The sequence below is a fragment of the Podarcis raffonei genome, chromosome 12 (genome assembly GCF_027172205.1).
Source record: "Podarcis raffonei isolate rPodRaf1 chromosome 12, rPodRaf1.pri, whole genome shotgun sequence".
Classification (NCBI taxonomy): Eukaryota; Metazoa; Chordata; class Lepidosauria; order Squamata; family Lacertidae; genus Podarcis; species Podarcis raffonei.
The window spans coordinates 33,091,776-33,107,103 of NC_070613.1; the positions used below are offsets into that span (position 1 = coordinate 33,091,776).

General features: G+C 42.2%; 1 protein-coding gene across 6 annotated transcripts in view; it reads left to right on the forward strand.

The window, feature by feature from the left end:
- The window catches only part of HDAC9 (histone deacetylase 9), a 472,213-nt gene that overhangs the window by 6,395 nt on the left and 450,490 nt on the right, over nt 1–15,328 (forward strand). Inside the window, exon 1 of one of the 6 annotated variants that reach the window (XM_053359134.1) lies at nt 9,670–9,765. The exons of 4 other annotated variants lie outside the window; for them this stretch is intronic. The gene's annotated coding sequence lies outside the window, so the exon portion shown is untranslated. Of the gene's footprint in view, nt 1–9,669; nt 9,766–11,232; nt 11,475–15,328 lie in introns of those variants that run through there. One more of the 6 variants, XM_053359138.1, reaches the window with a different exon arrangement.

The following is a 15,328-nucleotide window of genomic DNA, read 5'->3' on the forward strand; positions in this document are numbered from 1 at the left end:
GGTATGCATACTCCCAGAAAAAAGCACTGCCCATTACTATTTATGCAGCAGAATTCCTCCAGTGTCCCCAAACTGCCCAATCAGCATGTAGGGGGAGCTTTTTGCCCACCGTATGCTCCAAAGGTAAACATTTAGGAATACAGAAAACACGAGTTTCAAGAGAACGGTGTGCAAATTCTGCTACACTGGAACTTAACAGAAAACATAATTTAAGCCAGGCTGAAAGAAGACATTGCAGCACTCCAAATAATTTCCCATGTATGTGCACAGGAAATAGTAGATCAAGCTGAAAGGCAACACATGGAGATCTGCGTTGGTTACTGCAACACATCCCATAATTGTTATGACGCTATAATTATAAGATTATTGTATAAACTTAGACGCTTGTGAAGGGGTGTGATTGTGACTATCACGGTTATGCACTGTATAATGACAATTCCATTCCCTGCACTGAACATGCTTCTACCACATCTGCAACCCAAATCCTATGTGCAATTACTTGGCAGCAAGTCAGCTCCACTTAATCCATTAGGGCTTACTCCAAATCTGTACATAGCTTGTATCATTAGAAATCGAATGATCAGCCAAGTTTGGCTTCTAGCAGGAATCCAGCATGCTGTCACGGCAGGCTGGGGAATCACCTGCAAAACATCAGCTCCACAGTCACTGGGAATAGATTGGTTAACCAAATTGCTTGGAGTGGCAATTACAGATTGGAGGTGGAAGTGGGGAGGAAAGAGAAATAGGTATGGGGAACAAAGTAAGGAGCAAAGAGGCTGTCAACTTCCTTCTGGGAGCCCAAACATTTGTATGGTTGTAGTGAGCCGTAGTTTGGCTTACTATGACATGTGAACGAGACCAAAGTGTTATGCCTTAACTATAGCTATCCTGTTGCAGTTCAACCAACTAGAAACTACATTTTGCCCATGTTGAAGTCACTTTTGTTTCAACAAGGTTGAATAAATATAGGACACTCCCTTGGGCAGGGGTGCCAACTTGAATAAGATATTGGGGGACCCAGGTAAGCACCACCCTGCATAATTGATCACATGATAGAGTGTGCACACACTATTTGAATGGCAATGCCCATCAACTTTGGGGGGGCCCAGACCCCTCAAATATTTTATCAGGGGGTGAAGACCCCTCAGCCCCTAGGAGTTGGCTCCTATGTCCTTGGGTGTTAATTTGTTATCATTTTAAAACCTATTTTTAGTTCCTGTTGTAAGGTTATAAAGGGCCTTCAGACATTTGTGAAAAGTGATTCATAAACTAATAATAATAATAATAATAATAATAATAATAATAATAATAATTCTATTATTTCCATTCCTGCAACTGTATAAAGCAGAATCACCATAGGTCATTTTGTCCTATACAAGACAGTATACCTACTTAAGTACCTGATATAGTTCCTTTTTTGCCTTTTCTAGGTTTTTAGTACCAGCTGTTGTTTCAGTTTCCTTCTTAACTTCTCTCTTTGCAACTTGTACAATAATCTGTCTGAATTTCCCTTCTTACACACATTGTCTATCGTCTTTCTGTGTAAGCCCTTGGTTTATTATTTCCTCTGGAGCTGAACCTACTTTCAGTCTTTAGTTTGAGAAGTGACTACAGGTTTTTTTTTCTTTTAAAAAAACCCTATACCACTAAATGAGGAAGCTGGTGGTAGGGTAATGAATTTCTAAAATTATTTCAAGGTAGTCAACCCACACCAAATGAAGTTACCATCTGTCATACAGACAACAGTAAGTAAATAACACAATTACTATGTACATTTTAGGCTGAGTATGTTCAGTCATTGTTTTCCCTACTTTGAATGTAAGTTTCCTTGGCAAAAACAAGAGACTGAATATTGCTGCATTGGTTCAATTCACATATAAACACCAAAACAATCTGGCACGTGGGATCATTTATATAAGCTCACATATTTTCTGTTTTCTCACTCACTGTAGTTTGCCATGATATCCCAATTGGGAAAATATGGTTAGTTCTAACTTCATAATAATGGTTTGCATACTATGAATTCAAATTAGGCTTTGGAGCAGTATTTTCAGTTAAGACATCACACAAAACTGCTGTGGTCTAACAAACAAACAAACAGAAAATGAGAGAGTTAATGAATAAAGACTGATGGAATGAAGAGAGTCTTCAGGGGCACAGCCAGGCATAACATATGAATTAAATAATTAGGTAAAATAGAATAATCTCCTATATTTATAATAAATACTATTATTGTTTATAGGTCATCTTTTTGGGCATAGCCCATCCAAAGTCAGCTTGCATTTCATTAAAACATCCAAGAACTAACCATTTTAAAGCAATGTGAAAAGGAAACTATATGCTGACCTTTATGTTCATTACAGTGGTACCTTGGTTCTCAAATGCCTTGGTTCTCAAACACTCTGGTTCTCAAACTCCAAAAACCCGGAAGTAAGTGTTCCGGTTTTTGAACATTTTTCGGAAGCCGAACATCCGATATGGCTGTCGGCTATTGTACATGTTCACCATGCTTCTTGACAACCACACAATTAGCATCAATGTGAAAAGGACCTATGTGTGTACAGTTCCTCCATGCATACATGAAGGCCAGCCAATCAGGGTTGCTGTTTGCATATCAGACCCTATCACTGCCACCATCTTCAGGGACCCAGGCACCCACCAGACTTTTGCTGTGGGTGCCTAGCCTCCACCCCCACGCACCCCCCCCCCACGGCACCACCTCTCCAGATGTTGGGAACTTTTCCCATAGGGGAGTTTCTCCATTGTCTTTTTTTTAATCTGGGTTTCCATTTTCGGAACCATACAAACCACCTGATTCAATCTTCTCCTTCTTCCTCCTCATCCTTCACCTTGCCAACTCCAGCCTGAGCCCGATGGCATCTCAAGGCAGATATTCAGTCCCAAAACATTGTGCTGTATGACAAACTTGCTGCCACAAGTATCAACCTAATCTAGACCTTAGAAGGTGCTACCAGATTAGCACCCAAAAAACTATGGGTTAAAAGCATAGGCTGGGGTCTTTAGCCATGGCGTAGCAGCTAATGAGGCTTCTCTCGATAATAGCACCATCCCAAAACACATCTGCCAGAGGACATTGATTGCACTACAAAACAGGAGCCTCCAAGGCCACATTCTCCCCAGAAGTCTGCTGGGCCCCTTCCTGGATAGGGGCCATGTATATGATACCAGTGGTGTGTGGTTTTCAGAGAATTTCTCCTTGCATTGGCTGATACCAAGAAGAGGGACATTATATACCATGTGACACTAACCTTTTGTGCCAAGCAGTTCCCCCAAGTCTGTTTTCTGTGCTATTTTGAGACCCATCTCAATTATTTGTAGAGAGATGGAAGAACAGATTATAAATTTTTAGAGATCAGCCCTTTGCAGCCGATCACATTTCTGAATGCATGAGCTCATCCCAATGGGCTTCTTCCCTTACAAGGGTTATATCAACTAGCAGAGAAACTGATAGCTGTTCAGCTCTTGCAACCCATATTAAATTGTCAGTAGCATTATTTAAGAATACCTGAAGAATGGAGTAGGAATTTTGTCGGGGTTTTTTTAGTGCTGTACTGAAACCTATGGGGCAGAAGGGCTGCAGGAAAAAAGAGAGCAGGAGAATTGCTCCACATCCAAGCCCATTGCTTTGCAAGCCATTGATTCGATCGATGGCATCTTCAGACAGAAACTGTCAGGTAGCAAGTGAGCAGCTTGTTTTGCTCCAGGTGGGCATAATGCAATTTGTTATATTGCCCCCTAGTTTCTGCATGTAGAACTGTTTTGATTTTTCTGTTGTTGGTCTGGTAGCAGCTGATCAAGCCTTAGAATCTGTTATCATGCCATGCTTGGTTTTCCTGTGTCATATATCTAACCATGCTCAGACTTCAGAAGGGGGGGAAAGCCTCCCTCTTGCATTGTTCTCTGCAGCCTGGGGACCTGGCCTCTCCGTTATATTTGCACATCACATCATCCATAACCATTTCATGTGGCGTACACCATACATTACTACAGTGGTACCTCGGGTTAAGTACTTAATTCGTTCCGGAGGTCCGTTCTTAACCTGAAACTGTTCTTAACCTGAAGCACCACTTTAGCTAATGGGGCCTCCTGCTGCCGCTGCGCCGCCGGAGCATGATTTCTGTTCTCATCCTGAAGCAAAGTTCTTAACCTGAAGCACTATTTCTGGGTTAGCGGAGTCTGTAACATGAAGCATATGTAACCTGAAGCGTATGTAACCTGAGGTACCACTGTATACATAATAAACATGTTATATTATACATTATATAACACCATACTTTTAAAGCACACACACACCTCAAAAAAGAGCTCTGGGAACCGTAGTTTGTTAAAGGTAGATTTGTTAAAGATAAACTGCAGTTCCTAGGATTCTTGGTGGGGGGTTAATTTATGGTGTGTATGCAGCAATGATTAGATTCACCCATTATTAATTGTTTTTTTACACCTTCAATCAGATGTTTACCATTCAAGTTGTGCCAAAGTGATCAACAAAGTTGAAAGTGTGGATTTGGGTGTGAGTCTAGCTGACCAGATAGATGCACAGCCTAACCTGCATCGAGGCCAGGTTGCTTCTGCCACCAGTAGAGTAAACGATACTTGTTTGCAGTAGTCTAACTTTGATACAAGGCAGCTTCTGACTTGATATCTAGACAGCTATTTGAGTAGCTGTAAAACCTAAAAAGGTCACCCAGATAAATTATTATTATTTATTGTTATTAGGGAAGTTTTTAATATTTGATGTTTTATTGTATTTTTAATATTCTGTTGGGAGCCGCCCAGAGTGGCTGGGGAAACCCGGCCAGATGGGTGAGGTATAAATAAATTATTATTACTATTATTATTATTTAAATTTATATAAATCAGGCACCATAAACTGGGACATTCTGTCATTATTTAATAAATGTACCACTCCACCTTTCTTTACATATAGGTAAGCTAAAAAATAATTTTTGACCTATAAAACCCCATTAGTATAAAAACATAAAAAGACCATGTTGAAAAAGGCCAGCTATCACCAGGATAAAACAGCCTTTGAAAGTCAGGAGGTGTTGGCTTCCTTACAAAACGTCTGCAATATCAGAGTGGTAAGGCTTCCTTAGCAGTTAAACCTATGGGGGGGGGGGAGATATATGACATAAAAGATCCATAGGTTGGGTCAGGGTCCCACACAATGTTCTAGAGCAGGGGGTCAGCAACCTTTTTCAGTCGTGGGCCAGTCCACCGTCCCTCAGACCATGTGGTGGGCCAGACTATTCGGGGGGGGGGGTTAACAAATTCCTATGCCCCACAAATAACCCAGAGATGCATTTTAAATACAAGCACACATTCTACTCATGTAAAACACGCTGATTCCCGAACCATCCGCGGGCAGAATTGAGAAGGCAATTGGGCCACATCTGGCCCCCAGGCCTTAAGTTGCCTATCCCTGCTCCAGGGATCATCATATATTTAAAGTACTATGTTACCACTTTAAACAAACATGGCTTCCCCAAAGCATCCTGGGAAGTGTAGTTTGTTAAGGGTGGTGAGCGTTGCTAGAAGACCCTTATTCCCCTTAAAGAGCTACAATTCCCAGAGTTCCCTGTAAAGTGGGATTGATTGTGAAAACTCTCTGGAAAATGTAGTTCTGGAAGGGGAATAGAGGCCTCCTAAAAGCTGCCACCACCTTTAACAAACTACTGCTCCCATAATTCCTTAGTGGAAGCCATGACTGTTTCAAGTGCTATTATATGGTTAAATAGAACAGAGCATTCAAAGCTTATTCAGTTCTTGAGCTTCAATAGAACTATAAATCCCTCTGCTGGCCAGTTTATTGCACTGCATGTGTTAATCCATGCAAGCAGCAAGTTAAAAAAAGTTAAATGAAGGAAAATGCTTTCATTCAATAAGGCATGTGGCTTGCATATGCAAAAACCCATTGGGAATTGTAGGCTGAACAGGGCTGGTGGAGTTGGTGAAAAAACTGGATATTTCAGCAAGGCAACATTTTGAACAATATTCTGGATACTCAAAAACTGCATTTGGCTAGCGTTCTGCTATATTATTATTTTATTTATTGAATTTATATACCGCCCTATATCCAGGGGTCTCAGGACCCCTCAGAAATAAAATCATGCTAATAATAGCAGCAGGATTAACAATACAGTATAACTTAGATGGAAACATAGCATGTCAAGATTTTTGAAACCTGAAAAGGTATATAAATGATTTTAAATAAGTCCAGCAACAGTTCAATGCAGCCAATGTAAGTGACATTTCTAGTTGCCAGAGACTTTGTGAGGTGGCAGATATTGCTCAACAATTGCTTCTGAGGCAATAGTGTAAAGGAGAAACATACTTTTAATGGTACAAAATAAGGAATATTTTTCAATTTCCCAATAAATAAATAAATAGATGTATGTCAAAGGTGCCTGTACAGACTTGTTGAATTTCATTTTCGATTTACAGCTTTGTAAACTCAAGCTCATATCATGTTAAAAACTGTGCTGGTATTCTCTTTTTTAAAAATGTAATGTAGAGAGCATCCCAGAATTCCATACACTTACTTCACTAGAAAGGGTACTTATTCACATAATACATAATGAATTCGTGGAATTTGTTGTCACACACTGCTGGCTGCTAGTTTAGGTGGTTTCCAAAAAGATTAGACAAATTCCCATCTATTCATTTTGATGGCCATATGCAACATCTGATTTCAGAGGCAGTGCATCTTTGATGAGCAACAATGGGAGAGATCTTTTTCATCATTCCCAGCTTGCAGGTTTCCCAAAAGTGTCTGGTTGACCACTGGGGAAAACAGGATGTTGGACTTGATGGACTTTTGGTCTGACCCAGAAGATGAAGAACTTATAGCTAGGGATTGGTGAATAAGTTAGTTTCACTTTCTGTCCACTTTCCATTTTTCCAATTTTGAATTCAGTTCTCTATGTTTCAATATTACCTTGAGAATTTTTTTTAAAGGTCCTCTTAAAAATTCATCAGCATTTTAATGAAAAAGTTTTATTTTGGACTGTACCACTTCAGGTTCCAAATGTGTGTGTACATTTTAATGTCCCCTTTGAAGGCAAAATTCCATATAGAAATGTAGCACATTTAGGCTGAGTCCTTTTCAAAGACATGGCAGTTTTGTAGGTCATAGAATCATAGAACCATAGGATTTTAGCATTGGAAGGGACTCCAAGGGTCATCTAGTCCAACTCCCTGCAATGCAGGAATCTCAACAAAGCATCCATGAAAGATGTCCATCCTGCTTTTAAAGCTCCAAGGAAGGAGAGACCACAACCTCTCAGTGGAGCCTGTTCCACTGGCAAAAAGCTCTTCCTGATGTTTAGTCGGAATCTCCTCTCTTGTAATCTCTCAAATCTATTGGTTCGGGTCCTACCCTCCAGGGCAGGAGAAAACAAGCTTGCTCCATCTTCCATGTGACAGCTCTTTAGATATTTGAAGATGGCGATCATATTTCCTCTCAATCTCCTCTCTTCCAGGCTAAACATACCCAGCTCCCTCAACGATTCCTCATAAGGCTTCGCTCCCAGACCATTTCTCATCTTGGTCACCCTTCTCTGCTTATGTTGCAGCTTGTCAATATCCTTCTTAAATTGAGGTGCCCTGAGAAGTCAAATATGTGATCTGCCCCTTATATCCTAAAGCAGTACAACAGACACAACAAATTACGTACCTAGTCCTGATGAACAGCTCCTGTGTTGCAGAAATATTGAAAGCTACCTTTGTTATTGCATCTATTGCAGTGATGCGGGATATATAAATCTCACCATACAGCAAAGATGTCATCCAGTAGGGTGGCATGTCTTCAGTCTTGTTTGTAATTGGCGTCATACCCCTCTCGAGTCATGCTTCAAAACAATGCTATCTAACCACAAGTACTATCTCTGAGCAATAAGTAAAATATAGCCATAATATCAAGCCAGTTCTCAAACTCTAGGTGGCAGCTTATTCCATCATTTTTTCTCAGATGAAAGCATCAGTATGAAAGCAGTAGTATACTATAGTTTATGCTTCTGACTGTTTATGAAAAAGTAAAACTATGGGAAATGGCATGGGAGTCTGAGTTACAAGCATCAGTTTAATTTGTACACATTGTGGGTGGTAAACACTACAAGTGCTACTTCAGGGTGGGTTAGAACAAGGCTTTTGGCACAATATATTTACTGTGAACCTAAGATTTTAGATCTGGTGTGAACAAGGTCGATGAGGATCTGTTGGTAATTCTTTGAGCAATTCCCCACCCACTAGACCTCCAAATCAGGTTGCTAAAATGCAGAAAGCTGGGGAGAAAATGACTGTACTTGCAATGTAGAAAGACAGTGAACTGTGCTCAGGGAGGGGCCATATCTCAGTGGAAAAGCATCTGCCTTGCAGGTGGAAGGTTACAGGTTCAACCCATGGCATCTCTAGGTAGTGCTGGCATTGTCTGAAGCCCTGGTGAGTCATGGCCAGTCAGTGCAGATAATATAGTGCAAGATGGACCAATGGACTGACTCAGTACAAGGCAGTTTTCTATATTCAGATACTGAAAACAAATCCTGATCGGACCTTGTACTCCGGCACATTCTGTTCAGGAAAACTAACACAATATTCCCGACATCTGAACGTGCCCCATAGAGCTCATCACAATTCCTGTTTCAGCTTCCCTGCTGTTTGATGAAATATATGGCACTGTGGTCTAAATCACTGAGCCTCTTGGGCTTGCTGATCGGAAGGTCGGCAGTTCGAATCCCCACGATGGAGTGAGCTCCCATTGCTCTGTCCCAGCTCCTGCCAACCTAGCAGTTCAAAAGCACACCAGTGCAAGTAGATAAATAGGTACTGCTGTGGTGGGAAGGTAAACGGTGTTTCCGTGCGCTCTGGTTTCCGTCACAGTGTTCCATTGTGCCAGAAACAGTTTATTCATGCTGGCCACATGACCTAGAAAACTGTAGACAAACGCCGGCTCCCTCGGCCTGAAAGCGAGATGAGCGCTGCAACCCCACAGTCACTTTTGAATGGACTTCACCGTCCAGGAGTCCTTTACCTTTTTACCTTTACCTTAGTACCTATAGTGTTGAAAATACCTCACAGAGTACTTTGCAAAAAACCAAACTTTTCTTCTTTTCTGTTGCTTCATGAGCGGAGCGAGGCTCATAGCATTAGTTGCTACTGCTTATTCCCTATGTGAGGTCATAATCCTTGCTTTTCAAATATCTTAATCTTTTTTCCATTGCTACCAGCTGGAATGTCAAAAACAAAGGATTACATTTCCACTAATGGAAGGCTTGCTCCCTTTCTCACAGTATTCAACGGGAGCTGTGAATATTTGGTGCCACTGATATTACAGTGAAAGTTGCCCAGGAATATCTAGTGGGATTCAATGGCTAGGATCAGAATAGTCTAGCCTAACACATTGTGGATTGGGCTGGCTCCTGACAACCACACTTGCCTGGGACTTGATGATCTCAATAGGTTATATCCAGCATAAGTCTTACTTAGAGTAGGTGCACTGGGATTAATGCATAGGACAAATTTTGTTCGAGTAATTCAAAGTATACTCTGGGTGTACTCTGAGTTGGTTACAACCTAGTACGTGTGTGTGCGCGTTTAAAGATGTAAATATTTTCACTGACTTCTAACTTGAAGGTTCTCACTTTGACGTTTAGGCTTACAAGACTTAGGAGCAAGTGAAGGACTATCTGCTCCCATATGAGCCTGTATCAGATGCCCTGTTCCAGGTACCACCTTCTGGGTCGTAAGGTAGGTTATGACCAGCAGTACAGCCTTTGCAGTGGTGGTGCCCTGGTTCTGGAATGTTATCCTCAGGAATATTCAGCTGGCATCAGTGCTGTTACCTTTCAAGCACTTAGTGAATACATTCTTATGTCCTAAGCTTTTAATGATTAATTTTATTCCTGTCATTTTCCTTTTTGTTGTTTTTATCAATGTTTATGTGGGTTTTTTGTGCTGCTTTCATCTTCAGCTTTGTTGCAATCTTTGATTTTTATATGTTCTGGACTGCCTCATTTTGCTAATCATCTTCAGCTGAAAGTCCGTCTAAAAAACTCTTAAATAAATAAAATAATTATATGAAGAAAACGTTATGAAATAATACCAGCAATATTCAGTTTGCTTTCATCTGAAAGAAGCCAAATCTGGGTAGCAGAACCTAGAACATTTCGTTGATCTAGAGAAAAAAAGGGAGCATGCAACATTCTTATCACTCAAGTACTGTTATTATCAGTAGCCCCTTAGTCATGTTGTTCTGATTCAGAATAAGCCATTATGGCTTAATAAGCTTAAAATTTTGAAAACAAACGTAGAAAGGGTGTATAAACAGGATAAAGATCTCAAGGAAAAAGTGAGGCAAAGCTTGTAAGCATAACAGGAAGTGGATGTGACACACTGGAACTTGACACTAAGGCTGTTGCCTATAAAAAGCTACATTTATTTCATAATTCTCATGTCACTCAGCAAGTGTTTCCTCTTTACTCCAGAGTATTATGAAACTTTCTATGGATTTGGATGTGGCATTCATACAGCTCTTTCCCGAAACCACATGCAGCACACAATGTATTCTTTGAGACAAAAGATTGCTAATAAAAGATTGCTCAAATAAATGCCTGCTATAAAATCAGTAAGTTGGTCCAAGAACCCACTGAGACCACAATCATAGCACCTTGTTCCTTGTGCACAGTTCTGGTTGTTGTTTTTTACCGTGGTTTAAGCTTTAATTAATTCAGCTCAATTGCAAGAGCTGATAATGAGCAACAACTCTGAGACTTGACACTTTTTGAGAAACTCCAAGAGCAAGAACTGATTGGAAAGAAGCATGCATGCTTACTACTGTCCTGGCTCTCAATGGATGAAGAACTCAAACTTGGATTGTGGTTTCTGACAAAATCTTTAATGCTCAAATCAGAGCAGTGCATAGGCAAGGCAAAGGTTAGAGGCCCAGCATAGCCCAGCTTTAGCGAGGCAAGGGAGAAGCATATTTGGACTGGGCAAGCAAACAGGCACTTCTTCCAGTGTGCTGGGCCTGAGCCATCTGCTCAGAGTGGCATCTCCATGTCTTAGGTGACAGGGGAGGGGACAACACAGTTTCAGAGCCAGACTTGTACCCCAGCACCTCCTATGCAGGTGGAGACTCGCTGTTAGGGAAAGGTGGTTGGGAGAGTTCTTGTGGAGCCAACTGATCATGGCTGATGCCTAACCCACCTTCTTCTCCCAAAATCTTTCTGAGTCCCTCTCTGGAGTCTGATTCTGTGCCCCCATCTTCCTTCCCATACTACTCTGAAACCTCCTGAGGACCAGGCGAGGTCTGGCTCAACCTACTAAGTCTCTCCCCGGGTTCATCCAAGTCCAACTCCTTGAGCATCATCCTGATCTGACCAGCCTCTCCAGGACATTCTCATGAGGCTCATGACAACTACCCACTCTAGATTTTATCTTAGCATAATTTTAGTTAGGTCAGTAACCCTGAAAAAAATGACCATGGTGTCTTGTTGTCTTAAAGTTCAGGCAAGAAACTGGAGACTAAAAATTCAATATTTTCTTTTGCAAGTGTTTTCTTACTACAAGACTTTTCACTGTGTTTAAACTTGCTCAGTGTCAAAACACAGTTTGTTCCACTTGTTCTCTTTGCTATAGAAACAAAGCAAACGAAGAACTATTGTCTGTCCTTTAAATTGAATTATTTTACAGCCTTTGGGATCTTTCACATGATTTCTTTGTATAATCTATTACAGTGTGATAGTTACGCTTTTTAATTCATGTATCATTTTCCCTTGTTTCCTTGAGTCTTTAAAGTCCACTCCATGCACAGATGTTGCAATGCATTTTTAATTGGTAGGGATATGTGTCTTCGAATTCCAGGAGGACCAGCTTTTTAAATATTGAAGGCCACCCATGCTATGTACACACAGTAATTACTGGAAGCCATTCAGGTGATATTGCTGAAGGTAGACTAACTTAAACTGGTTTTGCAAGGACTTATAGCAATCTAAGCTGTATCCCACAGGAGCATTATCAACACTGCCGCAATGGATGCACAATTGTCAAAACAAATCCACAACCGATTGGATATTGCCCATAAAAACCAACACCTACACACAGTGTTCCATGCACACTTTTAGGAACGTATTGCTTCTGGGTGAAAGTGACTTGAGTGGAATCTGATAGTAAATTACAGTCTTGATTATCCATGGAGCAGTGTTAGATAAAATGTACTAGGCAGTTACAGCAATAATATGTTATTATTTATATCCTGGTCTTCTGCAGTTGCACTTGGAAGGGCTTATAAGAAAATCTACATAGGCATACATAAAATCCAATTAAAAACAGTAATTTAAAAGCAGTTAGTCAAATACCGTATTTTTCGCCCTATAGGACACACTTTTCCCCCTCCAAAAATGAAGGGGAAATGTGTGTGCGTCCTATGGGGCGAATACAGGCTTTCACTGAAGCCTGGAGAATGAGAGGGGTCGGTGCGCACCGACCCCTCTCGCTCTCCAGGCTTCAGGAAGCTCTGCGCAGCCCTTGGGAGCCTGGTGCGAAGCCGTGCTGGGCTCCGGAGGGTTGCGCAGAGCTGCCTGCGCTCCCGGGCTCCGCACAGCTCTGCGCAACCCTCGGGACCCCGGCGCCAAGCCGCGCCGGGCTCCCAAAGGTTCCGCAGAGGTGCCTGCATTCCGAAGCCTCGGGCGCGCTGAAGAGCGCTCCCAGGCCTCGCGCAGCTCTCTGCAAGCCTGGGGAGACCGGCGCGGCTCCCTAGGCTTGCAGATAGCAGGCTCTTCTGGGGGCTGGTGTCGGGGGAAGCTTGGGCTTCCCCCGCGCCAGCCCCGTGCCTGGGGGGAAAATAATTTTTTTTTCTTTATTCCCCCCCCCCAAAAAACTAGGTGCGTCCTATAGGACGGTGCGTCCTATGGGGTGAAAAATACGGTACATTATGGCTGCAACATGCTTACCTGGGAGTACAGTGGTAGCTTGGAAGTTAAACGGTATCCGTTCTGGAAGTCCGTTCAATTTCCAAAACATTTGGAAACCAAGGCATGGCTTCCGATTGGCTGCAGGAAGCTTCTGCAGCCAATCAGAAGCCACGTCGGACATTCGGGTTCCAAAGAACATTCGCAAACTGGAACACTCACTTCTGGGTTTGCAGTGTTCAGGAACCAAAACATTTGACTTGCAAGGTGTTTGGGAGCCAAGGTACGACTGTAAATTGTTTAACATAGCTGCAACTGAGGCAACAGCCAATTTCATATGTCAAGTATTGAAAGTCTCTCAAAACATTTTCAACTTCCATGAAAAAGTGCTTAGAGAGTGGAACTGATGCAAGTTATCTGGAAGGACATGGTGCCACCACAGAAAAGGCCTCTTACTCATGCACTGAGAGAAAGGCTTCATACGTAGGTCCTTTTTGAAGCCCATCCAGCTCTGCCTTGGGACCAAGTGTTCCTTAAGATAGTCCTAAGCCACTAAGGGCTGCCATGTTAAACCTAATACTTAGCACAGTTGTTGTTTAAGGCACATGCAATGGACCTGTAATGAACCATACTACATGTAATTATAGTAAGTGTACATATCTGCCTTGCTCCAGCAATCCTTTTTCCAGCCTGCAAGGCATCTTCCATTCAGTAGATGAAACAAATTTGTGCAGGGAGAATTATTCCCAGTTACTCTTAGCCAAAAAAGGCTTGAAGAGTTAAATACTGTCTCATCTTCTCTCATATCCACCTGGCCAGTCTTTAGTCACGGAGGTGAAACCTAATCAGGACAGAGATCACGTAGCTTGTGGAAACTCCGCTTTAAATTACTAGGCAATGTTACTTGCTTTCTTTTCAGAGCTGAGCCAAAGGGAAGGTGAGATTCATCAGGTGTGAAAAGCCAGTCTCCTTCTGGTGAATGGCTGGGCTGGGGAGAGAAGTCCTGTATAAGGGGATAAATTCTTCTCCTAGAGCAAGAGTGGGCAACCTTTTAGCCTGCAAAGACTATATTCAATGGTGAGAGGTGCTCAGGGACTGCATGCCAGTGGCGTACATCTGCTCACAAACATTCACCTAAGTACATGGCTTGATGGGGAGGAGAAGGGCAGACCAATCTCAACCCCAGAGGGAGGGCAGAAGCCAGACCAGTCCTTGCTGTCAAACGTGAGGAAGGGTAGACCTCTCTATTTGAAATGCAGGCATTGTGCTTGCGATAGCTGAGAGCTTCCAAGAGGAAGCATCACAGTCCTTATCCATGCCCCTCTTGAATAGGACACCTCAGGAACAGCCCATCCCATTTTACTGTCTGGGGTGAAGTCTGGAGTCTACCAGATCCTCACTTACTGGAGTTGCACAGCAGTAGTGACTTCCAGCGAGATCTCACGAGCTCTCATGCAAGCTCTGCAAGATCTCATGAGAGTTCTCGTTCTCCTGTGGGATTTCTCCACCCGAGGCAGCTGCTTCAGTCTGCCTCATAGGCAGCCCAGTCCTGAGACTGGGTTCATTTATGGCAGGATATGGAGCCAAGGGTGGCAGAGGCGGCAGGGAGCAAAGAGCAGCAGCAGAATCCTCCGACAGCTAACAATCCTGCTCTGTTTATTTTTTTAATATGTGTGTGTTTCATATGGAAAAGGAAATGCATTTTCAGACCATTTTTATAAACAAAGCAAAAAATGAAAAGGCAGAAATATAACAACAGTAGCATGGTAAGAAAAATACAGAGTCATTCTAGATCTTAATTTTTTTAAAAAAAAAAACCTTTGATTTTGGCAAAGAAGTAAACATGCTAATGCAGTATCTCAGATCACTGATTTGTCTGTCTGACAAATGGGTTGGCTGACCTGGCCTGTTCTAGATGGGTTTGTAGAGATGCAGAGCCTACAGTCCTTCAGATGTTCCTAGACTCCCATACAATGTATATTGCATTCCCTTTCATGTGGAGATTTGCCTGGCTCCTTCCCTGCTGACAGAAATTGAAAACGTTTTCCTTGAAAAAGGCTTTTAAGATCCAGCTCTGCTGCTATTTTTAATTATTTCAATTGCTGCTTTTTATGGCTGCGCTATTGCATCCATAATGCAAGGGTAGGGAACCTGTGGCTCTCTAGATGTTGCTGGACTCCGGCTTCCAGCATTCTTGGCCATTAGCCTTGATGGCTGAGGTTCATGGACATTTGTTGTTGTTGTTTAGTCATTTAGTCATGTCCGGTTCTTCGTGACCCCATGGACCAGAGCACGCCAGGCACTTCTGTCTTCCACTGCCTCCCGCAGTTTGGTCAAACTCATGTTGGTAGCTTCAAGAACACTGTCCAACCATATTGTACTCTGTCGTCCCCTTCTTCTTG